We start from the raw sequence: 27,030 nt of genomic DNA, 5'->3' as shown, positions 1-27,030 counted from the left end.
ACTATTACATAACAATAAAGGGAAGTTGAATCTTGATCTTACAAAACCACATAGTGGACGATAAGTGAGTGTTTCCAATCTTCTATTTCAAATGGTTATTAGAGCCAAGCAAGACCTGATCCCAAGCTAGTTTCCACACAAATAGCAGTCAATTAAAGGAAAAGATACCATGTATGTGCATGTGATAGTCAAATTTTGTGGACCAATTCATAGGGTAAAATTTAGGGGATCGACTAAAACATGCTTATTACTTTTGACTGCAGTAAGTACCTGTGTCATTTGGGGTGTTGGGAGGTCAGATGGGCGGGCGGCTGGGGGCTAGGCAAAATTCTGCAGTCAGGGAGACGAGAGTTCGGATGGAAGGATGACTGGGACATCAGGAGCTTGGATGAGGGGTGGGGGGGGGCTGACCAAGACTTAGGTCTGTGGTCAGGGCATCAGGAGCTCTAATGGGAGGGCAGCTGCGGTGTCAGAAGCTCAGATGGGAGGGCAGTTGGGGTGTTGTAGCTTGAATGGGCGGGTGGTCAGGGCCCAGGCGAGAGTCTGAGGTTGGGGGGTTGAGAGCTCTGATGGGCGGGTGGCTGGAGCCTAGGTGAGAGTGTGCAGTCGGGGTGTCGGAAGTTCCAGTGAGTGGAGATCTGGGCCTGGGTGATAGTGGAGTCAACTTTTACATGTGAAATACCAGATTTTCTGGGCCAAAGATTGGGGGGGGGTTTGACTTTTACATGATATACTTCTTCCCATATGAGAGAAAATATGGAAAATTATAATGAATTGTAGCCTTGTAAAGTTAATACAGTTAAAATTAACAAATCTTGCACCATTTGGTGACTGAGCCTGAATTAGTGTAATCAATTGAAGAGATTATCAGGCAGATGGAGAAAAAGATTCAAGACTGCTCAAATCCTCTTTGAAGCAATGCAGCATATCCACGGATTCCAAGGAATCCCTGGCCCATGGCCTTTGGGATGGTTTTGAAAACCATGGCTCCATGCATTCGGAACGATCTGAGGCCTTGCACAAAGCAACAGAAAAGAACGAACCCACCAGGCGCCTCCTGTTGCGCACCTGGAAGGAGTCTGCAGTTTTATCCTCATCCAATAGCTCAGAACCCACCGAAACTGGAGTGGGAGCCAGTTGATCCTCTTTCCCCTGAGGGAACTGTTGGGCACCAAAACTGGACCCCTTCACTTTACAGAGTTGAGAGATGATGTTCGGCCCCAGGGAACTTGTTAAAGTTCATTAACATCACTCTTCCTGGATTTCGTCTTCTCGTCCCTTTGTAAGCTCTATCCATACTGAAGTTGTCAAGGGAGGATTTCCTCTGTCTTGAAGGAGGCTCCCTCTCTTTACTTCAAGTGGAAACTCAAGTCACCTTCTAAAAATGTGAACCAACCGCCAGGAGAGCAGTTCCCTTTTTAAGCAACAACCTTGTGAAGAAGAAGTTGAAGGGGAAATGATCCCCCCCCTGATTTTTGGTGCTGGGGGTCGTCTGGCGAGCAGGGGTGAGGGTGGCTGCTTGGCCCTCCTCCCTGTCTCGTACAATAGAGCTCAGTTGCAGCGAGTGAGCCATTTGCGCGGGTCGGGTCACAGCGGCTGGCAGGGAGGGAAGGCAGACGCTGGATGGCAAGGAACATTTGGCTGTGTTCAGCCTGACATTCTGCTCGGCAAAGCCCGAGAGAAGAGAGAGAGAGAGAGAAATACCCCCCCCCCCCCCCCCCTCCATTCAGATCGGCCGCCCTAAACCGAGAGACCCTTGCACCACTGACAGCCAGCGCGGATCACGTCCAGACCCTGGCACTCTCCCCGTCTGGAGGAGGAGGAGAGCCCACGGCCTCGAGAGGGTGGGGGTTGGGGGGGGGGGGGGAGGGAAGGAGCAACAAGAGAGCGACGAGCCGCCCGCAGGACCAGACCCCCGGGCCCGCACGGTGAGTGAGGGAGGGAGGGAGGGAGAGGGCCGAGGGCGGTCGCCTCCAGCGGACGGCGGGGTGGAGAATCGGCGGAAGGACGGGGCCTGTCTCACTAGGCCCGGCAGTAGGAGGGGGAGGGGGGCTCGGTGTCTCCTTCCTCCCCAACCCTCGAAATCGATCCATTACTGCTGGAGCAAGGTTGTGGGGTTGAAGCAGGGGGGGGGGGGGACATGCCGATCCGGCTGCAGGGGTTGGAGAAGCGCGGTGTGGGCCCCGCACTCGTGTTGGTTGGGGGGAGGGGAAGCGCTGGAAAGAAGCTGAAATCCACATGCAGTTGTGAACAACGGCGGAGGGTCTGGCCTCCAGTTGAAATGAGCAGGCTGTGCTCAGTGGAGGGACCCGTGCCATCCATCCCTGCATTCAGAAGGAGCTTGGTGAGGCCAGGCATCTCCAAAATGTGTTAATGCTGTGGCTAGGCAAAGAACTGCTGATCATGAAAAAAAACTTGTTTAAAACGCTTTTGGTCTTGCAAATTCGAGATATAATTATTAGCAATCCCACCCACAGCCCTCAGTTCATTTTTGCCTAATCTGCAAATTGTTGCCCTGTAAAACTGCAGCATTATACATTTATTCCTGTTCAATTGCAGCAGTTAGAAGTGTTCCGTGAAATTAAATGTGTGCCAGATTTGGTTTGGTTCATCTTTGAATTTTGACAAACATGCATTGGGTTATAAATGGAGTTTCTGATCAAAGAAAGTCGTACACGTGAGTGAATATAAAATTGGTGACTCTCCAATGTAATGTGATCTTTTACGCAGTCTTAAAGTATGTCCAGAACTCATCATGACTTCAGAGAGTTCCTGGGTTAAATCGATACTGTAATGTGGCGAATTCAGTTGATTGCAAAAATTTTGTCCATTTAAAAAAATGTTATGAGACAAAATACCAGCATTTTGGCTTTGTATTGCACTGCCCCATCTATTTTAAACTTATGAAATATAATGTAGGATTGCAGAATGATTATTTTTCTCTTGGTGAATTGTCTTGTTGCTCAGTGCTGTATGTGAATTGGTGTAGTTTCCTGTATTGGTTACATTAAGATACTGTACAAGTGGAATTAAACAGCAAAGTCTGCAGATGCTTGGATTGTACTGTTGCACTTTATGTGGAAATTGGTAGAATCAGAATTGAACGTAATATGGGAAAAATTTAATCTTTCTGTAGGTTCAGTAGAACTTTTCCACCTTCAACCAAGTTCATTTTTCATTATCTCTCCAGTATCTTGCTGAGATTTAATCAATTGTATTAGGGAGCTAAAATGCTGTGACTTGCAATTATGGGTTATGGGCCCATTTTATGCTAAACGGCTTCATTAATGATAATCTGAGTGGAGACCATTCCTAACAAGTAAACAGGACTTCACTGCTTCTGCAGCTCGCAGAGTGAACACGCTGACTTAATTGGTGAGAGGCGCAAATAGTCCTTGCAATTGTATGTTTAGTGGCTGTTTAATGCTGGTGTAGGGGTTTGGGATTGTGATAAATTCACTGGTTAGATAACCAAGTTGTTGAAATTAGCCTATTTTGTTGACTATTATTTCTCTTACCATAGTTTGTACTTTGAAAATTTTTCCTTTGATCCCTATACTTCCTGCTCACTCCATAAAGCTCCCAACATACTCATGGACCCATCCCACTCCAGTAACTTCACCTTTTCAGGATGCTTTCCATATATCAATCAATGTATTGTGCTTTTGTGGTTCTAGCTTCATAGAGTTGTATATAGGTTGGCCTGGTCATACCCATGATACTCAAGTTCTAGCCAACTCAACCATTGACAAAAAGGTTGAGGATGCAGGAGGGTATCTTCCCATTTGAGGTTGGTCAATATGCCCCTCAGTGCTGTCAGATTGTATGAGAGACATATACATCTGCATTACTCTACTCCCAGGTATCCAAGAATGTTAATGGAGTGGAAATCCCTGCACATGGTTAGGGACCCTGCCTACCCACTCAGGAATTGGCTGATGAAGGGGTTCACGCACCACCGTGCGCTTGATCAACGCAGGTGAAAATTCAACTATCAGCTGAGCTCCACGTGGATAGTTGTGGAGAATGCTTTTGCTCGTCTCAAAGATCGTTGGAGGTGCCTGGCCAAACGACTTGATATTAGTACCGCTTTTATGTTTGCCATTGTTATTGCCTGTTGTGTCCTGCATAACATATGTGAGATTAACAAGGAACACTTCTTGGAAGAGTGGATGAGTGAGGAAGCAGATCTCCCTGCGTCAGATAGAGTTCCTTGTTGGGGTGCAACAGTGTGGGGTCACCAGGCTATACGTGAGACTTATGCCTATTTTGTGAAAGCATTAAGCAAACAACTTGGGCTTTTAAGTGAAATTTTAAGTAAAAGTTTATTGCACATTTAAAAAAAATTGTGCAACATAAATTTGTAAATGAGGTAGAACAACAAATTTGAGGTTCTGAATAAAGATTTAACACATTTTAAGTTATCGAGGAAATAAAACTATTGTCAATTATCAACAATTAACAAAACTATGTACAGTTATCATTTATTAACAAATATACAATGAACAGCAACTATCAAAAGACTTTCAACAACTAGGTGTCTTTGTTGAATAACAGAAGTGAGGAGGAAACAGGAAGATTAAAAGAGTCATCTGCCTCAGACAGCCAAATTTTCTCCCCTCTCACTGCAGTGGATGAATTTGGTGTTATGGGGGAAGGATGATAAATGGGGTGGTCCATTGGGACGGGGAAAATAGTGGAGGCTGGAAGGAGAAAGGTGGAGGAGTGCCAAGCGCAGAGATCATGTGCCTCATCAAGCTCAACTGGGCCTGCATCTTCTGGTGGATGTTGGAAATCATCCCGTGACAATCTGGGCGTGTTGCTGGCACTTGTGCCGATCAGCCTCCCGTTTCTGCCTCCTGGTGGGCTTGCAACATCCTCTCCTCCTGGTCTGCCTGCCTCTCCTAATACAGGCAGTCATGCTCCAGGTTATCTGTTTTGATATCCTGGAGCAATCCTCAGATCCCGGTGGTGACCTCCTCCCCTCGGTTCTTGGAGAGCAATGGATCACATGGGGAATTAAAAAGAAGGCACTTACTTCATGGGCAGGCACTCAGAAAATGCATTAGAAAAATTGGACAGATGTGTAAGCAGTTCTTGCCTGGCTGTGGTACAGCAACAGTTGAGGGGCTGGGACCAGTTGAGGTCCTGAGGGCAGATGATGTCCTGGAGGCATTGGTCTCCTTGTCCAGTCCCAAACTGGCCGAAGGCACCAGTGAGTCTCCGGGAGTCCTCTCACTGGGACATAGGGTTTTCTGACTTGCTGGCGCTCTAGATCCAGTAGGAGAGGTTGTAGTATGGCCAGTCCAGCTGGTCCCTCCCATTCCTACTGCTGTGATCAACAACCTGAAGAAACTTCCTATGGAGACTGCCAAACCCCATGTCCCTGAGCCTGGAGGTGATTCTCTCCTATAACGGGCTGTCGTTTAATAGGGCCCATTATCCACTGTGAGGTCTCCTCCTCAGCCCTTCGGGAGAGGATCTCCTGCTCCTCCCGGTCCCCTCAGTTAGACCATTTTTTTACTATAAATTTTTAACTATAATTAAACACTCTAAAGATCTTTTGGTGCTACCTCTGCTCCCTTCCTCTCAACTCCTCACCACGTGGTCACATGCACACAAGGACATCATCATCGTGTTACTAATGGGACTAGGCATATTGGGTTGCCCGTTCGCATTTGGCGACCCGGTATGCCGACTTGAAAGGATCGGCAATGATACACCCTCCATAGGCGGTTGATTCCTGGGTTGATTTGGACCCCCGCACCCCCCTCCACCAGTTTGAGAACTTTTATACTGGCAGGTGAACCGGTATATTGTCAGATAATTGCTACGTTCAAGTGCCACTGTGAAAGTGGCTTTTGAAACATTTCTGTTATATCTGCATTGATTTTCCTGAATAGCACACAAAACAAAGCTTTTCCTTGCATTTCGGTACACATGACAAGAAGCAATTCAATTTAAAAAAAAAAGTTGTGAATCTGCTACTGTATTGGATTGGATGATGTGTCCTGATGGCTTCTGAATTTTTTTGACATTGGAGATGGCACAGAGGGTATTGCATTGGATGATAACATTTCTTACCAGGTTCCAAGCTTTGAGCAGTCAGTTAGATCATTTTTCTACCATGGGAAAACTCCAATAGTGGACTCTTCAAGTTCCTTCCCAAATTCTCCTGAAATGTTTCTCCTTTCCTATTTTCCTATTCACTATTTTTGCCCTTAGGTTGGGTGGGGAGGGGCGGGGGGAGTGTGGGGAGAGAGGAGAGGAGAGGGTAGGGGCTTTTTCTGGCATACTTATGTCATGCAGTTACCAAGTTCAAGTTTATTTGTCATTCTATTGTATTAGTAGAACCTGACAAAATCGTATTCTCCAGTGTGCGTGCGCGCACACACATCAGCTTTGTTGTGTACAGGATGTTCACACTACATAGGAACATATTAAAGTAATATTATTAATTAATAGTAGTGTCGTGGAGAGTTGTTTTAGTGGTCACTGCCCATGGGAAGATGCTGTTCCTCAGCCTGGTGGTTCTTACTCTGATTCTTCTACATCTTTTTCCTGATAGGAGTATCTGGAATAGGCTGTGTGCGGTGTGGTAGGGATTCTCCTTGATTTTGTGAGGGGCAAATGATTCCAGTAAATCCCCTCGATGGGGGAAGTGTGATCCCAGTGATCCTCTCTGTGGTGGTTATGGTCTTGTGGATTGACCTTTGATGCGATGCTCTCCAGCAACCACGCGACACTGTGGTGCACCCGGCTAGGATGCTCTCGATGGAGCTCGTGTAGAAAGTTGACGGAATGGCAGCCAGTAGACTTGCCCGCCTCAGCCTTCTAAGGAAATGGAGTTGCTGTTGCACCTTCCTGACAAATGGAGATGTTATGTGTCCATAATAGATCACTTCTTAAATGGACTCGGAGGAATTTGGTGCTCGTCCCTGGTCATCTCCTTTGTATTGTCCACGTTGAGACTGGTTGTCCAGTCACACCATTTCACTCGATTTTTAACCTCTGTATTTTTACTCGTTGTTGCTGATGGAGTCACTTACTGTTTTGACATCTGCAAACTTGATGACATTGTTGGATCTGGATCTGGCAATGCATTTGTGGGTCAGTAGAATGAGCAGGAGTGGACTGAGCACACAGCACTGAGGTGCTTGATGTTTTGCTGCCAACCCAGACAGACTGCAGTCTTTCCATTATGAAGTTCAAAATCCAGTTACAGTTGAGTCCCAGCAAGGACAACTTCTCCATCTGCCTTTGGGGAACGATTGTGTTAAAGTAATATTGAGCTAAATTCCATGAACAGCATATGAGTCATTCTCCAGGTGGGTCAGGACTAATTGAAGGGACGAGGCTACAGCATCGTCGGTTAAATGGTGTCATTTGTAAATGAATTGAAATGGGTTCAGTGTCCCCCTAGGTGGTACGCTTTGAGAACGTTTCATCACCAGATCCTCAAAGCATTTCATAATTGTGAATTGTGAAGATCTTGTTACTGTTGCCCTCTTTGGTACCAGGATAAAGGATGGTGCCTTGAAACCCATGGAGATGATGGACTGCTTCATTGATGTGTTGAAGATCTCAGCACAGTTTAGTACCCAGCTGGATATATTGCCAAGTCCCATTGGCTTTTGTGGGTTCACCCTGGATAGGATCCTGCTCAACTCAACTGTGGCTATGCAATGGGCCTATTTCTCGGGGGAGAAGGAGCTTTCTTTGTCATCAGCCTGTTTTTGTTGCTGAACTGTGCATAGATCTATATGGAAGGAAGCTGAGAAAGGGAGAATGTGTGTAATATTGAATAGCAACTCCTACTAGGTTAACTGTGAATGCAAATGTTGTCATCAGATTTGCCAAGATGCACTGTGTGTGATCTCAGCTGTATTGTGTGTATGTTGTTCTGTGTTCTGTCTTGTACATACATTAAAAAGCTCTAGTATTCTTGAGTGCCCAACAGGAAGCAATGATTTCATTTGAGATTCTTGCAATTATTTTTGTTCAAGTGGTTAGATGAGAGATTTTGTTCTGCTTGTAGTTATGTTGGGATCTAGATTAAGAGCATAGCATTTTGGAGGACCCAATACTGTATTCAGATCAGATATTTAATCTATTGATATATTTGCAGATGCTTATGCTTTAGGAAATTTCATTTTGTGGGTGCAAATGATATTGGAGCAAACTATCTAGAATCTATATTAAAAGTAGATTCAGAGCTGAATCTAACTTAATATTGCATGAAATATCAGGAATGTTAGTTTCAAATGCATCCAAGCACATTGGATTAAACTTGTAAATAAATACATCAGGAATAACCAAATTCATTACAGTTCAAAATCACATTTCATGAGGAAACCCGAGTTACAGGTGTACAATGGATTATGCTGAAACTGGAGGGGGAAAAATTGGCATATTGGTTCAAATTTTCTGCTGACCACAACCATCGGAGTTTGTTAGTTGCCTCCCTTCATCATTACAGCATGATTTGAATTGAATTCTTCCTTTTGGGAGGCTGGCTTCCAGTGAATTTAGGCTGAGTGCAGTGTACTGCAGCACAAGGGTTTTCTTGTGTGGAGAGCAGGCTTCGCTGTCCGAAAGGCCTCAGCAGCCTGTAAAGCTCCCATGCTCAATAGTTGTCAAAGTTTCTGTTTAAATTGAATATTTACCGCATGATTTGAAGTGAATTCTTCCTTTTGGGAGGCTGGCTTCCAGTGAATTTAGGCTGAGTGCAGTGTACTGCAGCACAAGGGTTTTCTTGTGCGGAGAGCAGGCTTCGCTGTCTGAAAGGCCTCTCAGCAGCATGTAAAGCTCCCATGCGCAATAGTTGTCAAAGTTTCTGTTTAAATTGAATATCTAAGTGACAGGCATTCACAAACATCCAAAGGCATGATTCAGTTCTGGAATTTATTTCAATCTCCCTCCACCTTATAACCTACCGTCTTAGCTAGTTTCACTTTTTTCACTTCAAGAAAATCGAACTCCAAACAAACTGTTAGTCGTCAGTTGTCATCTATTCCTGTGTCTTCATTTCAGATTTGTTTGATAAGTTCCCTATCACATACTACGTTAAATGAACTGTATGCACACAAGCTCTTAATTCTAGTTATTGCAGAGCTCTGTTGAACATACCAGTGTGAATGGAGCCACTTTACATTTAATAGCTGGTTAAAATGAAGGGTTGTGAGGTAAGATATTAAAGTTAAATAAGTATTAAAGATGATGCACCACCAGTAGAAGTAGTTGTGATGCATTTGCTGAAGCAATTGATACTAAAAAAAAATGATGCACAGGTTGCTAACAAGATGATGGCAGGGAGAGCTACCCAGGTGCATTGCTTGACCAGGTGATAGCAATCCTAAATACTGTTCTTCTTCATTAGGTTTTCAAGTGGCTAAATTATGGGTGCATGTGGAATTACCCATGATATTTGTGCAATATTAATGAATGTTAATCAGACAACCATCAACATTTTAAGGGCTTGTGTAATGGTGTTTAATGGAAGAAAACAGTGCTACATCACAATTCTAAGTCAAGAGATGGAGGCATTGGACAAATTTTGCTCTTACCTCAGTCCCCTTTCTCCACATACTTCTAGTTAGTTACCTGCTCATTACTGCACTGGAACCTTTGGGACAAATGGTCTGTTCAATACACAGAATTAACCATTAAGCACTGAGGAGTAGTATGAGTTTAGTGCATTACTTACCAGATATTAGCAAGAGACAAATAAATAGATGAGAGTGGAGTGCAGAATGCACAAGGCATGAAAAAGAAAGACTTCCCTTTCAATGGCATTAATTCCTCTCTTCATCCATTCAGTGCAGCTTTATCTCCTCCCTCCTTCTCCCATGCCTTCCCTTTTAGTTCCTCTTCAGAATTACTTTGTTCTTAGTGCATTGATAACTCCCCAGAATCCACTGCTTCGCATTACCAATCCCAAGTTCCTAATTGTCTTCTGATTCTTTAAGGTAAATATTTCTGTTACTTTTTTTCTGTATTTCCTGTTAACCATATTGCGATTTGGTTTCCCAAATTGTGACAGTAAAGAAAATATAGTTGCAAATATTGTTTATTATCTCCTGACTTGGAACCTCTTTTAATGGATCCAAATTGTTAGCATTGCATTTATGTAATTTATGTAGTAAGCTGTGCTATAGGTTTCAGTAAACATTCCACCAATACCTTCAAGATCAGCCTCTTGTGTTATTTGATAGAACCATTTATTTTACTTGGTTTAACTTCTCACATTAAGTGTCATTGCCACTTATTATTCTGTTCCACTACATGAAGATCTCCTTTTATTACCCTTTTCCACATTAGCATGGTTGGCGTAGCGGTTACAGAATGCCTTTACAGATGGCTTTATAGAGCCAGCGATCGGGACAAGGGTTCGAATCCCGCACTGTTTGTAAGGAGTTTGTACATTCTCCCCATTTGTGCTTGGGATTTCCCTGGGAGCTCTGGATTCGTCCCACCATTCAAAAATGTACTGGGGGTGTAGGTCAAATCGGGTGTGATTGGGTAGCATGGGCTTGTGGCCTGTTACTGTACTGTATGTCTAAATTTTAAAAAAAATTAAATTTAAAATTTCTTTGGAATTGTGACAATTTATGTAATCTGCAATAATTTTTTTTGAAAATCTGACTCCATAAAATTTACATTAAAACCCCCGGTAACTGAGACCTTTTGGGATTGATGCTGGCTAAGTATATTTTCCAGTTGCTTGAGACTTGCTCTTCAATGCCCAACCAATACACCTGCATTAAGAATAAGCTGTTTAAAAGACAAAAATATTATTCTGTACTTGCACTGAACAAACTTCACTTGCATGAATAAATAAATCTTAAAGCATTTTACTTTATTTTCAATCACATTCTTTGAAAACATTTAACTGTTGCTGCATCTACAGGTTCCTCCCCCTCAATGGAACTGCCTGAAAGAAAGAACAGTAATATTATAGATAATTGAACCCCCCGCCCCCCCCAATTTTACAGATAAAGCCTCTGACTGGGGCACATTCCTACTAAGCAGGAATGAGAGTCACCCCAATGGCGAGAGGGATCAACCAGCTCTTCATCTTGAGCGATGCTGTTTCACACAACTTTATTTAAACTGCTATGAGTAAAGCATGGCCAAGGCCCTCTGCTGACTGAATATTAACTCCCATCTTCACCAAAGATTTATGTGTTTCTTCAGAGAACGTTTACTTCTACAATTTTAAACTTTTTACATATTATTTTTTTATTTATTTTAAATTTTTAAAATTTATTTTCCTGAATTTTCTTTTTGCCCGTAGCTTGAGGTTTCTGGTTGCTTGAATTCTCGATACCAGGGGTGTTACTGTACATAGATTGTAAATACTAATGGCCCATTTCAAATCCCTGTGAAATCCTGTTTCTAAATCTTGACATCTTAATCTAGTTCCATTGAACCACCCTGGGTTTTCTTTGGCAAATCTTAAAGTGAGTTCAAAATCTTTACTTAAAATGCTTTAAAAATGTTTTAAATTGAAACAGCTTTTAAGTTTCAGCCATCTACTAACTTTGAACTATTATGACTAAAATTTTAAAAGAATATTGTATGTAAATTAAAATGCATTTGAGGCTCTGGTGACTTTTCATTTTAATATTGTGTAGGGTTAGAAAAAAAAATTCCTGAAGGGAATAAGTCAAAATGTCATTCTCAATACACACATTCAACATCTTTAATAAAATTGCTTTCAATTCCTTGCCACTGTTCTGAGAAGTAGTTAAATTTAATGATGTCATATGGCAGCTGCTGTGACATCACAGGCATTATAATGTTTTTTAATCATAGTTGCTAAGTGGCTCAATAGTTGAGGATAATTTTGTGTAAGGGAACCATTTCATAATTGTGTGCAGAAAATTGGTGTGGATAGATTACGCTGGATTTAATAATTTTAAATATGAGATTAGATGTGAATTTCTCTCATCATGCATCGTTTTTATTACACGCTCTGTAAGTGATATTGGAAAGAAATAAGATGGTCAAATATATCCATTTTGCCAACAAGAACAACATTTGATGATTCTAGAGGCAGATCAACAATCTTGCTCTTGATGCCACCAAGACCAAGGAGCTTATTGTTGATTTTACGGAGGAGAGGCGAAGGGACCACGTACCTGTCTGCAGTGATAGGATAAAAATTGAGCGGATCAGAACCTTAAAGTTCCTGGGAGTCCATATTTCAGAAGACCTTACATGGAGTCAGCACATCAAGGCAAATGGGAAGAAGGCACACCAACACTTTCTATGGAGTTTGAGGGAATTGACATGTCGTCACATACTCGATCAAATTTCTACAGGTTCACTATGGAAAATATATTGATTGCTTGCATCACAGCCTGGTTTGGAAATTCAAGTGATCAAAATCAAATGAACTATCTTTTGTATTTTTAAAAAATTCAGTTAAGTTTAATCTTTCTTCACAAATGCCTGTTTGGCTACAACAAGTAAGTGTTTCAGTGCACATGTACACTGTTCAATGTATATGACAATAAATTCATTTCATTATCATTTTAATCCTTCTCTCCTTTGGAAATATTTAGAATATGAATTTCATGTATGATCTGGCAACTGGCCTTGTATAGTGTGACAATTAAGTTTTTATCTCTTTCTCGAAAATTGATGTCAATATAGTCCAGTGGTTCTCAACCTTTATCTTTCCACTCACATACCACTTTAAGTAATCCCAATCCTATAAGTGCTCTGTGATTAGTAAGGGATTGCTTAAGGTGGTATGTGAGTGAGAAGGGAAGGTTGAGAGTCAACGCTCGAGACCCAATTGTTACTGAAATATTTTGCTTGAGAAAAATTGTCATTGACCCATTTAGTTCAATTAGGTACGATTAAAAGAGTGGTTTTGAAACTTTTTCTTTCCATCCACATACCACCTTAAGCAATCCCTTACTAATCACAGAGCACCTACGGCATAGGGAATTACTTAAAGTGGTACGTGAATGGAAAGAAAAAGTTGAGAACCACTGGTATAGTCTATTAAAACAAATAATAGCTAATTTCACTTTCATTTGTTGCCATTCTGTAGATCTGTTTACTCCTCCACCTTTTAACATCTGTTTAGTTTCATTACTCTTGTGCCAATTCTGTGTATTGCTTGGATGGATTTCTTTGTCATCTTGGATATAATTTATCTGTATTTTTTAAAATTAAGAGAGGCATGAAATTTCTTCTGGATTATTCTATTTTACTGTGTTAAAGCATATGTTATATTTTGAAGTGGGTTTCCCTTTAAAGATAAATGCAGGGTCGATGCAGAACTGCTGGCATTTCTGCCAGTGAAAGTCACTATCTTTGAGATTTCAATATAAAGCCAGAGCTTTGTTGATGTCTTTTTCTGTCTTCATTACAGTCGCACTGGACTTCATGACAAGTCCACAGAGCTGTGGCAGTTCATCAACAGTTGTACTTCAGACTGTGTCTGTGAAACCTTTATCACGCTGCACCTGTTGCTTGAATAGAGTCATGTGACCACAATAGTCATGTGACCACAATAGCCATCTTGGTTTATTTAAAAGTTTTAAAACAGTGTTTTCAGTGTTTTGATTTTATTACTGTTAATTTAAAAGTAATTTGTCTTTAATAGTTTTTGAAATTCTGAAGCATTCAGCTAGAAATGTCAATTTGCTAAACCAGAGGGAGATAGTTGGTTTCTTTATTATCTGGATCTTTTGTATTCATTTTTAATGCAAAATTTTTACATTATTATAGTTTTTAATGAAATATCCGTTTGGCTGCAGCAAGTAAGGATTTTGGTGCAAGTTAGGATTTTGTCATACAAGATGTATGACAAAAAATTTGTAATCCAAGTTGGGTGCGTTTCCACCCCCCCCCCCCCCCACCCACCCCACCTCCTCAGCAGCTTCATGCAAAGATCTTGTTCCTGTATCTGCATGTCATAGTATTTGTGCATGTAAAGGCCCACTGCCAGACAGGCCAATGTATATTAGGTTAACTTTGCAGGAAGTTGACAGTTGATCTGTGTAGGTTGCTCTTATTCTGACTCAATAATTTCACTTCAGTGAACACCAACATTTAAAACTAGTTGACCTGGATTTTGGAGAGATCCATTGAAAGTGGAATGTTGGCAAGGGTGTCCCTTTTTGATTAAAATCTTTAAACTCCAACGGAATGTCTTGTTTTAATGTGTACCAAAAATATTCAATGATGCAGTATTCTTTTGATTCCAAGCACAATCCTGCATCTCTTTGATTTGTGATTAAAGTTAAAAAGAGATGTTGTTTCATTTTCATTGTTTCACTGGGATTGTGGGTTATTTCTGATCTCATGTTCCTAAACTTCTCATCTGGATTTTTTAAAATGGTTTTGTCTTGTTCAGTACAATGCAAATACCACAGCATAATTAATTTCTTAATGTTAAAATGATGTAAAATTAAAAAAAACTTAAATTGGAAGGGATGGCCACTTTTGTTAAAGTAAGATAGGACCTGGCAAAGATAGATTGGGAGTATCTATTTGCAGGTAAATTTTCATTTGCATAGTGGGAAGCAGTCAAAGGAGAAAACAATGAGATTTAAGGTTATGTTCATGTATGCATTACAAGTACCTAAAAAGGAAGCCTATTAGTGGGTGTGGATAGTTAAAGATGGAGGCCTGACTAAAGCACAAGTGATGCTAAAAATGGAAATTGGGAAGGCAAAGAGGTGGGGGGGGGGGGGTCATGAAATATCAGTGTCTGATAGGATTAAGGAAAAGGTTTTTAAGTATATTAAGTACAAAAAATAACCAGGAAAAAAGTAGGGCCCAATCTGTGCATGGATCAAGAAGATGGAGAGAGGACCTAAATATATCTATATTCATGAAGGAAGCGGATATTGGTTGAAGAATTCATCAAAAAGGAAGGTGGAATTCTTCTGCAAATCTCCATAGATACTCAATACTTTTGTGGGCTTTAAGGTAGACAAATCCCTAGGGATGGATTAAATTTATCTCAGGCTACTATGGGAGGCAATAGAGGAGATTGCTTTGGCTTTAGCTGAGATTTTTAAATCATTAGTATCCACACACAACTGGAGGACAATGGTAGTTCCCCTTTTTTCAAGAAGGCAGCAGGAAAAAGACTGGCAATTATAATCCTGAGAACCTAACATTGTGTGGTGACGTTGGAATAAAATCTGAGGGACGTTATTAGTGATTATTTGGAAAGACAGCAATCTGAGATAGCATGACTTTTAAGGACAGATCTTGTCTGACCAATCTTTTTGCATTTTTGAAGTCTTAGTGAAGTGTATTTATTAGGGCAGTGCAATAGATGTGGGTTAACAGTAAGGTATTTAACTGGGATCATACCTGGGAGACTGATCCAAAAGTTAAGGCCCATGGAATCCAGGTCAAGTTGGCAATTCTGGTGCAAAATTTTGTCAATTGCTAACAGAAGGGATGGTAGTGTTTTTTTTGGGGTGGGGTAATTGAATGCTTGATTAGCAGTGTTCCACAGGGATTTGCACTGGGCTCTTGGTGTTTGCATTAAATGTGAATGATTTGGATGTTCACCATAGAGTTGAGTTGAGTTTGCAGATAGCATAAAGATTGGTGGAATTGTTGACAATGTGGAGGGTAATATGGCACAATAAAATGATAAGTTATCTGATAGTGAAATTACAGATGGTATTTAATCCTGATAAATGTGAAGTTGTACATTTTGGGAGAACTAATGAAATTAAGATACAGTCCATGAATGGCAAGGTTCCATGGAGTTTTCAGGAAACAAGTTTTTGGGCATTCAAATCTAAAGATCCTTGAAGCCGGAAGCACAGTCTGCGTTGGCAACAAAATCTCTAGTCTCATCACACTGGACTGGTGCAGCTCAGGGATGTGTGCTCAGCCCGCCACTGTACACTGACTCATAACTGCACTGCTAGACTCAGTTCAAACAGAATCATCAAGTTTGCAGATGATACAATTGTAGTTGGCTTCATCGGCAACAACGTTATCTTACAGTGAGGAGGTTGGGGGCCCATATACTGGGGTGAGAACAACTTGAGTCTCATCATGGACAAGACAAAGGGGATGATTGTTGACTTCAAGAGGATGAGGGCCAACCACTCTCTGTCATGCAGAGAGTGGAGAGTACAAAGTTCCTTGTGTGTATATAAAGGATGACCTATCTTGCACTGCAATGTCTCCTCATTAGTCAGGAAGGTGCTGCAGCACCCAAATTTCCTAAGGAGGTTGAGAAGGTCAAGGGTACTGGCCCTCATCTTGACAACCATTCAGAGGAGAACAATTGAGTTTCCTGTCTGGCTGTGTCATTGTGTGGTATAGTCGTTCCAAAGCATTGGACTGAAAGTCAGTACACAGGATCGTCGAAATAGTAGAGAAGATTACTTACATATCCCTTTCCTCTATTGATGACGTTTACTGATAGCATTGCTGGAATAGGGCTCAAAGAATTATTGAGGACCTTTTCCATTCAGTGCACAGTGTCTTTGACCCACTACTTTTAAGATGGAGATATAGGAGCATCAAAATCATGTTGCCAGGCTTCTTCCTGAAGGCTGTGAGATTGAATAACACTGTATCCTGCAATAGAGCAAATATTCCAAAAATATTTATAGATTTAAAATTATATCTTGATGCAACTTTGTGATTGATGTGTGTGTTGGAACCATAGTCTGGAGAAATTGTGTTTCGTCTGGGTGTGTGTGTGTGTACAGTCAGATGATAACTGACTAACATGCTGAAGAAGGCATATGGGATACCAGCCTCCATTAGTCAGGGCATGAAATGCAAGAGCAGGGATATTATACTCCAAGTTTATAAAACATTGGCAGTCGTAAGCTGTAGTACTGCATACATTTCTGGACATGACACTATAGGAAAGCTGTGATTGTGTTGGAGAGTATACAGGGTAGATTTGCAAGGATATTCCCTGGGACAGAGTGTTTCAGTTGTGAGGAAAGACTGGAATGGCTATAGCTGATTTCCTTGGAATGGGGGTGGTGAGGATTATGAAGGGTGTACTGTAGGTAAGATAAACTGCAATAAACTTTTCTCCTCATCAAAATTTAGAGGGGATCTGAGGGGGACCCTTTTATACCTCGAAATGGGTGAGTAACAGCAATGTAGTTAGGCAGAGTAATTTAAGCACTCGATTTCCTAGGCAATAAAAGGCAATGGGTCAAATGCTGGAAGGTGGAATAATGTGAATGAGTGCCTATTGCTCACTTCCATAATAAGGATAAAGATTTTATTGTTATATATTTTGTACAATGTACATATATACCACAGTTCCTTGCTTCAGCTGAACAGGTACTTGCTGACCACGTGAATGAGTGCCTATTGGTGATCCAAATGGCCTGTTTCCGTGCTGTAAAAACTGATTTCTCACATTGATAAGAATAGAATGCCAATGGCGATTAACCTGGAGATGTATTTCTCACATTTAGTTTTCCAACCTCATCTTCAGTTAAAAACAATTCGCTTCCCATATGACAGAATCTGAAAATGGGTTAAAAAAGATTCTATGGAGGCATGGTAATTTGAATGCCAATTTAAGTTGTACTTCTATGCCGATGATCAATTCTGCTCTGCATGGCAGCAGTGTATGAACTGTGAACTCACATTTTGCAAATGTTGATTATAATACCTAGCAGCCAAACTTTTCCATTGGCTGGGGAAGATAGCCAGGTGTGAAAGCAGGAAGAAATGGTAGCATGTTCTAGTATGTACATTTCCAGTCAGAGACATTACTATTTTTGGACAGTTATTATTTTTGTAGATCTCCTAAATGTAGTCTTAAAATGATTGCTCACTTCCATAATAAGGATAAAGATTTTATTGTTATATATTTTGTACAATGTACATATATACCACAGTTCCTTGCTTCAGCTGAACAGGTACTTGTAAAGAAAAACTACAATATTAAATTAATTAAATTAAAAGAGACAATAAATACATAAGGTAGAGAGACAATAAATATTAAAAAAAAGGACAGAATTGTTCAGGTGGTCCTTTTCTGTTCTCATAGACTTCAAATGGTTTGTGTTCAAGATTTTTGATAACTGTTGGAAATAAATTATTGTTGAATCTCGAGGTACTGGTTTTCAGGCTTTTGTAGCTTCTGCCCAAAGGTAGCAGTGAGAAGAGGTTGTGACCAAGGAGGTGGGAGTCCTAAATTATGTTGATTGCCTTCCTGAGGCAGCACCTCACATGCCTGAAATGATTGGGAGATCAGAACCTGTGGTGGACTTGATAATTTATGTTTCCTTCTGCGTTCCTAGGCACTTAAATTACTAAATCAAGCTGTGATACAACCAGCTATTTTTCACAGTGGACCTGCAGACATTATCTGGCAACATGCCTAATATCTTCTGACTCCTTAGAAAATAGAAGCATTGATGTATCTTCTTCAAGATACACCAATGAATGCCTCTGAACTGTGGAGTCCCAGGAGCTTGAAGGTCCTGACTCTAGCCATTTCCTTTCCACCAAGGCAAACAGATGTGTGGTCCTTCAGCATCTCCTTCTGAAAATCAACAATAAGCTCCTGGGTCTTTGTAACATTGTTGTTCTGGCACCACCCATCCAGGTTCTCCATCTCCATTCTGTATTCTGACATTTCCAGTCATTGGCCAACAATGGTGATGTCAGCAAATTTATAGAATGAGTTGCAGCTGAATTTGTCTGCACAGTCATGGGTCGACAAGAAATAGAGCAGGGAACTAGGTATGTATCCCCTGTACTGATGAGCAGTAGGAGGAACTGATGTTGCTGATCTGCATTGATTGGCAATGAGGAAGTTGAGGATCCAGTTGCAGAGGGAAGAACAAAGACCCGGGTCCTTTAGCTTGGTCATAAATTTTGCTGGTGAAATGTTTTGAATGCTGAACTGTAGTCAGTTAACAACAGCCTGACATGAGTCTAGGTCAGCCATTCTAAACAGGGGCTGATGATGAATGGAATTTGATAAGTAAGGGAGAGTGGGCCAGATGGTAAGCAGTTGGGAACAGTAGGAGGAGGGGACAGGGAAACCGGTTGGCTTAGTGTGTCGGTAATGGGCTGATGGATCCATATGTGGGAGAGGAAAGAAAATGAGTAACAGAGTGCTGGAGGGTTGGGAAAGAAGGGGTGTGTTTAGGTCGGCATGCATGGACCTGGATGAATCAGAAGGAGGAGATGAACATGATCCAAGGGTGTGGGTGGTAAATGAAATAGATAAATTCAATTTTTGTGCCATTGGATTGCAGATTATTTAGGCAGAATATGAGGTGCTGTTCCTCTAGCTTACATTTGGCCTCAACCTGGTAATGGAGAAGGCAGAGACAGGTCTTTATAGCTATGGGGAGGAGAGTTGAAATTCCTTGCAACCATAGGCTCCAGTTGGCCAGTGCAGACAGGGTGCAGTAATTCAAAAAGCATTATTTGAAAAAGTGGTTGCCTTATTTGTGGAGGCGAGGCCATATCAAGAACTTAGAATTAAATAAATGAGGTTGGAAGAGTTTGAATGCAAGTCTTGGCATCACCAGGAAGGTCTTTTTGGGTCCTTAGATGGTAAGGGAGGGGTGTAAGGATAGGTTTTGTATTTCATACAGATAGAAGGGGAAGTACCTGGGGACCAAGAAGGATGGGTAGGAAGGGTTGAGTGAAAAAGAGTCATGGAAAAAGTGGTCCCTGTGGAAAACAAAGGCAATAGGGTTCTGACTGGTTGGATCATGTTGTTATTGGTGGAAATGTTGAATGATGCGCTTGGTGCAGAGGCTGATAGGATAAAAGATAAGGACCAAGGGAAGTTGATGCCTGTTTTGTCTGGTGTGAGGTGGGATGAGGACAGAAGTGTGGAAAATAGGTGTGTGAATGAGGGCTCCAACCATGGTGGAGCCATATATACTGAAAAGGGAAGATATTTTACATGTCCTAGAGTGAGAATCCTCTTGAGACCAGTTGCGATGGAGACAGGGAAGTCTAGTTCTCCTGCCACAGTTACACTAGTGGCAATATACAGTTGTTAAATAATTGGTCAACCAGTAAATCTTTGGAATGTGGGAATAAACGAGGGAACAGCTGAGAATCTGAATGATTACAACAGGGTCATTACAGACTTAATTAAAACAGCTGTGGGCGAGTGTGTCCCTACAAAATTGTTTATGGTCTTCCCTAACCAGAGCCCTGAATGAACAATGAAATCCTGAACTTGCTGAGAGCCAGACTACAGGCATTTAAGTCAAGAGATCCAGAACACTGCACAAGGAGCAGGTATGACCTAAGAAAATGCATCTCCCGGGTGAAATGGAGATGCTGGATGAAGGATACCCAACAGCTGTGGCATATGACATAAGCTGCTACAAAAACAAATATGGTGCAGTAGGAGATCTTCAGGACTGAATCCAAGGAAAACATCTGATCTGAATGGAGTGCCCGGATGAGTGGTGAAAACCTGTGCTGACCAACTTGTCAATGCATTCAACATCTTTGGTAGGGAGTGGTACCTACCTGTTTCAAAAAGGCCTCAATTATACCTGGGCCCAAGAAGAGTGCCTAAATGACTACCAACCAATGGCACTTACATCCACAGTAATGAAGTGTTTTGAGAGGCTTATTAATGTTTGATATAGGTTAGTTCATTATAATTTTGCATCAATTGTACTTAGCTCCTCATAAATTAAAGAAATACAATTTAAGTTCTTCAGATTTATGCTTTAGATGTTTTTAAAGAAGTAGGCTATTTTTTACATTCAAGTTGGTTATGTGATAAGGTTAAACTTTTTGGAGACGGCTTAAGGAATTTTAAGGATTCATTTACCAATGAACCCAATATTGTTTTTATTAGGTAATGTTAAAAGGTTGAGTTTAATTTTGAGGTTGACTAAGTATCAAATTCCATTTTTAAGGTTGGCAATGGTGGTAGCAAGGAAATGTATAGCTGTTACTTGGAAAAATGAGATTGATTTGAGTTTGCAGAGGTGGCATATGGAATTGAGGTCATATATTCCTTTGGAAAAAATAACGTATAATTTCCTTGATAATTATCTTTTTTTACTAAAGTATCGATCTCCTATGGGTTTAAAATTTTGAATTCCCTGAAGCTTGTTGTGGTGGTTTACGGTATTTTTGATGTTAAATCTCCATTTTTTCCTCTTTTTTTGGGGGTAAGGGGGGTTATATATTGTACATTTAAAATTTTAAATAAAGTTTTCAACAAAAGTGTTTTGAGAGGCTGGTGTTGAAGAATATCAGTTCCTGTCTGAGCAGCGACATGGATCTGTTCAAATTTGCCTACTGCAGCAATAGGTCTATGGTAGATGCCATCTCATTGGCTCTACACAAAGCCCTGAAACACTCTGAAGTCTGAGACGCATGTATCTGGATGCTCTTTATCAATTAGAGTCACCCCCTCAAAACTGATCAGCAAACTTCAAGACCTGGGCCTCAATACCCTGGTGTGTAATTTGATTCTGGATTTCCTCATCTCCAGACCACAATCAGTGAGGATTGGTTAGAACAACTCCACAATCTCCATCAGTGCCGGAGCACCACAGGGATGCATTCTTAGCCCCCTGCTCTACTCACTTTACATCTGACTCTGTGGTTCGGTACAACAATAACACCATCTCCAAATTTGCAGACAATGCCATGGTAATGGGTTAGATAAAAGGAAGTGATAAGTCAGCAGACAGGAAGGAGATTAAAAATGGCTGAATGGTGTACTGACAACAACCTCACTCACAATATCACCAAAACCAAGGAACTGGTTGTGGAAGAAAGCATGTCAGCACCTCTACTTTCTCAGGAATTTGTAGAGGTTTGGTATAACATCAAGAACCTTGGCAAACCTCTACAGATGTACAATGAAAAGTGTGCTGACCAGCTGCCTAATGGCATAGTAGGGGGGCACCAATACCTCTGAACATAAATCCTGCAGAAGTTGTGGTCATTGTAGCCCAGTACATCACACTATCCCTACTATTGAGAAAATCTACATGGAACGATGTTGTCGGAGAGCAGCAGCAATCATCAAGGATCCATACCACCCAGGACATTCTCTATTCTCTCTATTGCAGTGGTTCTCAACCTTTTTCTTTCCACTCACATACCACTTTAAGTATTCCCTATGTCATAAGTGTTCTGTGATTAGTAAGGGACTGCTCAAGGTGATATGTGGATGGAAATAAAAAGTTTGAAAACCACTCTTTTAATTGCACCTAATTGATTCATTGTGTGCACTGTTTCATAACTCCAAAATTAATGGGCCAATGACAATTTTTCCTCAAGCAAAATATTTCAGTACCAATTCGGTCTAGAGCAGTGATTCTCAACCTTTCCTTCTCACTCACATACCACCTTAACCAATCCATTACTAATTACAGAGCACTTATGGCATAGGGATTACTTCAAGTGATATGTGGGTGGAAAGAAAAAGATTGAGAATCGCTGCTCTACTGCCATCAGGAAAGAGGTCTAGGTGCCACAAGACTCGTAACAGGTTCAGGAATAGTTGCTCCCTCTCCACCATCAGACTCCTCAACAACCAACTCAATCAGAGAATCAATTAAGGACGCTTACTTTGCACATTATTTGTTAATGAATATGTATTTTCTGTATTGCACAGTCAGTTTGTTTGCACTTTTCTTTTAGATTTCTCCTTTTTGTATAGGCAATTTTTCTTGAGTAGTTTTTTTTGCACTAACAATAAGTAGAAATGCTGCCTGGTCAGCAGGAATAAGAATCGCAGGGCTGTATGTGATGTCAAGTTTGTACTCTGACAATAAGTCCGAACTTTGAACTGTGAACACAGGATAAACCCAGTCACTAGGAGAACAAGGTTAGAATGAATCTATTTGCTACACCATAGTGCTCTCCCAGTCCTTGCTACTTTAAGAAATTTTGTTGACAGACTTGCATTTGCAAATCTGTTTCATTAATTATATTCGAAAGAACAATTTTTTTAACCAAACTCTGGTAAACACTTATCTCTGGAGGGATGGAGAGATGAAAAAATTCTTGTATTTTCTTCTCCTTGATCTGTTTCTTTCCAAGAACACATTTCCTCTCTAATTTCACTTTTTGTTGTTTTAGTAAAGAACTCAAAGTTGGTTGAAAGGAATTTGTCTTGAATATATTTGTCCTCCCAATATCCACTGGTGAAGGGCCAGATAAGGAAAGTTGCAAAAACAGGAGGGTAGTTGTAGGGAGAGATTTTAATTTCTCCAATATTGCCCTTGGTGCCAGAGGCACTAGACAATAAACATATCTTCCATTATGTCAAAAAAATTAAGAAAAACTAACAATGATGTAAAGTAGAAAATGCCAAAAATAATTAGCATCCATGTAAATTAAAAAAAAAATGGAGGAAAGTGCAAATGGGTGACTGCAGAATAACTGCATTTGGCCTGAAAGGGCAATCCTGAACTTTCAGTTGCTTATCATATTAATTCTACATCTCACCTCTGCTCTGACCTGTTTGTTTTTTGGTCTCCTGCAACCCCAACATAAGGTTGGAGAACAGCAACTTGCTTTCTCTTTGGGCACTGTATCTGTCCAGCTGTGAATGCAGCAAATTCAGGTGATTTGCTTTGGCTAGTCCATTTTTGTTGTTTGTTGTCTTTGACCTGCACTCTGACCTGGTCTGATTGAATATTTTCGACCACATACATTTCCAGTACCCAAAGTACATATCAGCATATGAAATGGCAGCCTATTCATTTGGTGTCGCAGTTCTGCTGCTCAAGTCGGTGATCATGGTTTTGTTACATCTAGCCTCTATTTGTCAATGCCCTCTTATCCAACTTTTTTTTCCTCTGGAATTTTGTACTTAACACAGAAGCTTTTGACTTCCAGTGAATTGTCAAAGGGCATTATGATGAAGGCCAGAGGACATAAGGTCCAGTTGATTCTTGGTACCCTCTTTGTCTGGTATGATGTCTCTGGTAGAGAAGCTTAATTCATTTGACTCTGCATCTGGAAAACCTAAGTCTGGATGGATGGGTATCATGGGAAATAAATATAGGCTGTGTCATTGAAATCCTGATCAATGTTACAGGTTGCCTGGTCTTTCTTTATTATTGTTTATACAACTGACAGTGATTGCCAGTTACTGTATTTTTGGCCTCTTTTAAAACACATTATTTCCTTGTTATTATTTGTCCCCTTTAAATGATGCTTAAATTAGCTGAACTAGCAATATCATTTGAACTAATTATGGCAGGAAGTTTGGATCATACAGCATCTTTTATGTCCTACAGGGATGATTTGCTTAGAAATCAACCTGGATGAGAGAACTGCAGCATGCTTGTTGCCACCCTTCAAATTGTATTGTGTGGTATGCTGCAAATGAGCATAGAAACATGTTTGTGACATCAGTCCGTGTGTCATGCTGATGTGATGCTACTTTGATCTTAACTAGTCTTGGTTAGTCTTAACTTGTCTGAATCACAAAGAGAAAAACCTATGATGACCGCAGGCAGATTTAACTCTTTCATTCTTCCCCAGTTCATCCCAGCTCCCTCACCCCCCCCCCCCCCAAACCTACTCCAAAAGACACATTAAAGAAGTCTTAATGTTGTGTAGTTCAGAGTTAACACCAGAGGATTGTTAACTTAGCTTGCAACATCACAGGCACCAGCCTTCACTCCATCAAGATCATCTATAAGAGTCTTAAGAAGCAGCCTCTATCCTCAAGGATGCCCAGCACCCAGGGCATGCCCTTTTCTCTCTGCTACCATCCTGAAAAAGGTACAGGAGCCTGAAGACTAGCATTCAGTAGCACAAAGTCAGCTTCCCCTCTGCCATCAGATTTCTGAATGAACAATGAACTACAGACACTACCAAACTTTGTCTTTTTCCTTTTCTTCCACTCTTATTTATTTTGAAATGTGGTTTATAGAAATGTTTGCACTGTGATGATACTGAAAAACTACGTTTCCTGACAATAAATTCTAAATACAGCACAACAACTTCTTATGGGTCACTTCATGCATGCTGCCTGTCGAAGCTAATTTCATTTGCTTACATTACTACCACTTTCCTCTATGCCTTTCCTAGTCAAGTACTTGACCAAATGCCTTTTAAATGCAATACAGTACGTTTCCCCTTATCCAAAAGTTCCCGTTACCAAAATGATCCATTAACCAAACTTTTGTGTGACGCCGACATGACATCACATGTTGAAAAAATTTATCACCCAACTTGCCCATGTGGGGCCCTGATAACGGAGCCTTCGAGTACTGTGCAAAGATATAATTGTATTGGCAAAAAGGTCTGCAGATAGCTCTATGGATGTCGGTGAAAAGAAAAGGAGGAAGCATTTATATTTGTCTATAGAACAGAAAGTCAAGCTGTTGGCAAAACTGGACAGTGGTGTAAATGTGAGACATCTTACAGAAGAATATGGTGTTGGAGCATCCACAATCTATGACCTAAATAAACAGAAGGATAAACTGTTTAAGTTCTGTTTTGAAAATGATGAATGGAAGTCAATGAAAGATATAAAAAGACTGCATAAAGGTAAAAGTGAAGATCTCAATAATATATTGATGGAGTGGATCTGCCAGCATCGCATTGAACACATACCACTTAATAGTTTGCTGATCTTGAAACAACTAAAGCTCTATCATGACAATCTGAAAATTGAAGGGATCTGTGAATGTTCATCTGGCTGGTTGAGTAAACTTAAGAAAAGATGAGTGATGATAAAGCACCTGTTGATCACAAATCAGCAGAGAAATTCATTGACGAGCTTGCCAAGATCATCGCTGATGAAAATCTGATGCCAGAACAAATCTATATTGCTGATGAACCATCACCATTTTGGCATTATTGCCCCAGAAGAACATTGGCTACAGCTGATGAGACAGCCCCTACAGGAATTAAGGATGCCAAGGACAGAATAACTGTGCTGGGATGTGTTAATACAGCAGGTACATATGTATAAGCTTGTTGTGATAGACAAAAGCTTGCATCCTTGTTGTTTTAAAGGAATGAATTTCTTACCAGGCTTTATTATGCAAAAAGGCATGGGTCACCATGGATATCTTTTCTGATTGATTGTGCCAATGGGTTGTGCTCGCTGCAGGGAAGCTGGACTGGATGATGACTGAAGATGACTGAGTTGTCACTACAGAAAAACTGCCTATAGGTGACATGGTGAAAATGTGTGATGGACTAGAGCAGCATGCATTCATAACAACGAGAAATCATGTCAGTTTATAAAATCAAAGAGAGACTTCTAAGACAGATGACACGGGGGAAACATTTAAAAAAGCCATCGATGAGAATTTCTAGTGTTTGGTGCTGCGTTTATCTTATTTTGTATTATTTAGTGCTCGAAGCCCGCCATTGTTTTTTATTGTTGTTTTCTTGCTGATGCAAGTATTCTGCTGATGCAACTGAGCTGCTTAAAGCCATTGTTCTGTTAAATTAAATTAAAAAAACCTGAAAACTGTCTGGTCCCAAGCTTTTTGGATATGGGGAAGTATGTTGTAATATCAGCCTCCATTTCCTTTTCTGGCGGCTCGTTCCACATATTTATCATCTTCTGTGTGAATTAACTTGTAACTGAAATATCTTAAATTTCTCTCCTCTCATCTTTAACTTGTCTTCTTTTATTTTGGATTTTCCTGCCCTGGGAACAAAAAAAAATTCCTCCTCATAATTTTGTAAACTTCTATTGGGTGACCTGTCAGCTCCTATGTTCCAGTCAGAATAAAGCCAGCCTTTTTATCCAATCTTTCTTTATAACTTTAATCCTCCATTCCAGTTGATGTCCTGATAAATCTGCATTCTCTCTCATGCTACAATATCCGTCCCAGTGTGTTGACCAAAACTTTAGCTAATATTCCAAGTGCAGGCTAGTCACTCTTTTATACAGCTGCCACATTTCATCCCAGCACTTAACACAATGCCTTAACATGTGAAGGAGCCATAAAAATCGATTTTTAAAAAACTATTCTTTCCACCTGTGTCATCACTTTCAGGAGCTATGGATGTGTCTCAAGAGGGCCCCCTGAACATCAATGCTGCTAAAGTCCCTCCCAT

The 27,030-nt window shown here is 40.7% G+C and overlaps 1 protein-coding gene and 1 long non-coding RNA gene across 6 annotated transcripts in view; one reads left to right on the top strand and one right to left on the bottom strand.

The window, feature by feature from the left end:
* The first annotated feature begins 1,580 nt into the window (after positions 1 to 1,580).
* tbl1xr1a (TBL1X/Y related 1a) overlaps positions 1,581 to 27,030 on the top strand; it is a 145,456-nt gene continuing 120,006 nt past the window's right edge. For 3 of the 5 annotated variants that reach the window (XM_069896953.1, XM_069896951.1, XM_069896950.1), the window contains exon 1: positions 1,583 to 1,928. The gene's annotated coding sequence lies outside the window, so the exon portion shown is untranslated. Of the gene's footprint in view, positions 1,929 to 11,860; positions 12,474 to 27,030 lie in introns of those variants that run through there. The other 2 variants (XM_069896954.1, XM_069896952.1) reach the window with 2 other exon arrangements.
* On the bottom strand, positions 10,868 to 24,021 carry LOC138742483 (uncharacterized). The gene is made up of 3 exons (XR_011344204.1): positions 23,443 to 24,021; positions 16,391 to 16,581; positions 10,868 to 10,933 (listed from the first exon to the last, which is right to left on the bottom strand). It is a non-coding gene; the product is annotated as an uncharacterized lncRNA (long non-coding RNA).

The sequence above is a fragment of the Narcine bancroftii genome, chromosome 9 (assembly GCF_036971445.1).
Source record: "Narcine bancroftii isolate sNarBan1 chromosome 9, sNarBan1.hap1, whole genome shotgun sequence".
NCBI lineage: Eukaryota > Metazoa > Chordata > Chondrichthyes > Torpediniformes > Narcinidae > Narcine > Narcine bancroftii.
The sequence above is the reverse complement of the archived record's forward strand: the minus strand, read 5'-3'. Positions and strand labels throughout refer to the sequence as shown.